Below are 3,370 nucleotides of genomic sequence, written 5' to 3' on the forward strand. Positions count from 1 at the left end.
TATTTTATTTCTTAGAAAGAGAGAGATGAGGGAAGGAAGGAGGGGGGAAGAGGGAATGAGAGAGATAGAGATCTCCCATTTGCTGTTTTGCTTCTTAAAGGCTCACAACATCTGAGACTAGGCCAGGCCTAAACCAAGAACCAGGAACCAGAAATTCAATCTGAATCTCCCCTGAAGGTAGCAGGGACCCAGTTACTTAATGTGCCTCCCAGGGTGCACATTAGCAGGAAGCTGGAATCAGGAGCAGAGCTGGGACTCAAACCCAGGCTCTGATATAGGATCTAGACATCCAGAGTGGCCTTCTGACTGGGCTAGATGCCTGCCACCCAAACTATAGTTTTAATTGACTTTAGGTTGTTGTTTTGCATTTATCTGTATATATATATATATATTTTTTTTTTCTCTGCTTTACTGTAGGAATCCTGTCCAATTTAGTATTTTTTTTAAAAAAAGTCAAGACCATATGAAAGATCCTTGAAGGTACTTGACATTCAAATATATCTATTATCTAGTTCTACCTTCTGCAAACATCATCACCACTCTTCTGGGATTGTTTGCCAGTCTGTATGTCACACTGATATTGACATCACCTTTTTTATCTAGAAAATACATTACAGTGTTTATTAGTAACATAGCTTTGGCAGACATGTTAGTTGGCTGTAGCATCTTTTCTGCCATGATTCAAGACATGAAAATGAGTGAAACATTATCATCTTCATTTTAGTCAAACTTGAGGCAGAATTTCCAGAATGTCAGTTCCTTTTTACTCAGCTGTGTCAGTCTTGAGGCCTTTCTGATCACTTTCTTTCCAATAGAAACATGCTATATAAGGACTGTTAGATGCACCAGGATGACTTTAAGATCATGCAGAGTGCTATGATTACTGAATATTTCCTTTATCAGCTGGAGTGATTCAAAGACCTTAGTGTCTCTTCTCTTAGCATTCACAGGCAAGTTTTACTGTTGCTAAATTTCTGTAATGGTGCCACAAGACTCCTAAAATCACTTATTTGCCCAGTTGGATTACTTTAGAAAATCTACAATGTGTATCTTTTTTATAACAAAAAGATATGATGCCATATTTTTCAGTCAAACACTAAACTAGATGTTATTTTGAAGGTTTTTTTTAAAGATTTTTTTTTAATTTATTTATTTGAAAGTCAGAGTTACACAGAGAGAAGAGAGGCAGAGAGAGAGAGGTCTTCCATCCGATGGTTCACTCCCTAATTTGCCGCAACGGCTGGAGCTGCACCGATCCGCAGCCAGGAGCGAGGAGCTTCTTCCAGGTCTCCCACATGGGTGCAGGGGCCCAAGGATTTGGACCATCTTCTACTGCTTTCCTAGGCCATAGCAGAGAGCTGGTTCAGAAGAGGAGCAGCCAGGACTCGAAATGGCGCCCATATAAAATGCTGGCGCTTCAGGCCAGGGCGTTAACCTGCTGCACCACAGCGCTGGACCTAAAGGTATTTATGTAGATGTGATTTATGTTTATAATTAGTTGACTTTAAGTAAAGGATATTGCCTTTGACCGTGTGAGTAGACCTCATCCCGTCAGCAGAAGGTCTTAGGAACAAAAATTGAAATTTTCCAGGAGAAGAAAGAATTCTCCTTCAAGACTTTAACATAGAAATCCTGATTCAGGCTACTGATCTGCCCTACAGATTTCAGACTCAAGACTACCACACTAATTCTTACCTAAGACTCTGTCATGATCTTCTTCCATACTAGTTTTTAGACATTCCAGTCTTTAAAATCATATGAGGTGATTATTTAAAATAAAAACAATAAAAATTCATTTCCTATTGGTCCTGTTTCTTTGGAGAATCCTGGCTAATATTGATTCTGATGGCAATAATCATTATAGAAGAACATTATATATATATATGTGTATATATATATATATTTAAGATTTATTTATTTACATGAAAGGCAGTGAGAGAGAGAGAGAGAGAGAAAGAGAGAGAGAATATGAATCTTCCAGCTGCTGGTTCACTCCCCAAATGGGTGAAATGGCCGGGCTAGGCTATGCCAAAGCCAGGAACTTGGAACTTCATCTGGGTCTCCCACATGGGTGACAGGGGCCTAGGCACTTGGGTCATCTTACCACTTTCTCCAGGGCACATTAGCAGGGAGCTGGAATGGAAGCCTGATCAGCTAGGATATGAGCTGGTGCCCATATGGGAAGCCAGCATTGCATGTAGTGGCTTAACCCACTGTGCCATAATGCTGGCCCTAAAAGGAACATAATATTAAGGATGAATTTTCTGGCTCAGTTCTGGAATTTCTAGAAGTTCTAGAATTGATTCTATAATTTGATTAGGTTTGAGAACAATGATGACTCTGTTTCCAGTAGTAAAGAGGTAGTGATAGTCCATGCTGTCATGTGTCAATATAGAAAATATCAGTAATGGATACTCTCAAAGAAATAATTCTGTAAAAGGCAAGGCTTTGGGGAGAATGCATTTTGATACCTTAGAACACAATTATAAAATGAATGAGTATAATGAGATTGGCTCATTGCCCCTAATTGTGCTGGACAATGTCAAATAAAGTTTCAAATTTCCAGATCAAGTGGTGCAAAATTGAAAATGAATCTTTACATGAATGGAAGGGGAAAGAGAGCGGGAAAGGGGAGGGTTGCGGGCGGGAGGGAAGTTATGGGAGGGGGGAAGCCATGGTAACCCATAAGCTGTACTTTGGAAATTTATATTCATTAAATAAAAGTTTAATAAAAAAAAAGAAAGTTTCTAAAAGAAACACGTATCTTCAGTCCCAGAGCTAATATAGTGGCTTATCCAGTGAGTGGCTAAATTGAACACAAATAGGATTCCTAACCTTGCATGGAATCTGCTGTTAAAGTGAGAACACTGATTGGGAAAAAATGGAATCATCAAAATTGGCATGGGCATATATGAACAGATCCTGATGAACGTGGAATGTTGAACTCCTAAATTTAGTCAAGACTTCTCTGCCTATAGAAGCAAACTTCCACCCATCTGAAGTTAATTCTACTTTACCTTGAGGCAAAGATTTAAAGAAACTGTAATGACCCTTGCACCCATGTGGGAGACCCAGAGGAAGCTCCTGGCTCCTGGTTTTAGATTGGCCCAGCTCTGGTTGTTGTGACCATTTGGGGAGTGAACCAGCTGATGGAAGACCTCTCTCTCTCTCTCTCTCTCTCTCTCTCTCTCTTTCTCTCTGCCTCTGCCTCTCTGTAACTCTACTTCTCAAATAAATAAATATTATAAAAGAAAGTCTTATTTTAAAAAAAGTGTGACACATGAGAATAAATGCTAAAGTCTAAAAGAACTGTGTGATTTTTCCAATTTATAGAGATAGCAGTCTGAGGAAAATGTGTAGTAATGGTTAT

The 3,370-nt window shown here is 39.2% G+C and overlaps 1 pseudogene; it reads left to right on the forward strand.

Moving 5' to 3' along the window:
* Nucleotides 1-463: 463 nt before the first annotated feature.
* Nucleotides 464-1,074, forward strand: LOC133752640 (uncharacterized; annotated as a pseudogene).
* Nucleotides 1,075-3,370: the final 2,296 nt, after the last annotated feature.

Source organism: Lepus europaeus, chromosome X, assembly GCF_033115175.1.
Source record: "Lepus europaeus isolate LE1 chromosome X, mLepTim1.pri, whole genome shotgun sequence".
NCBI lineage: Eukaryota > Metazoa > Chordata > Mammalia > Lagomorpha > Leporidae > Lepus > Lepus europaeus.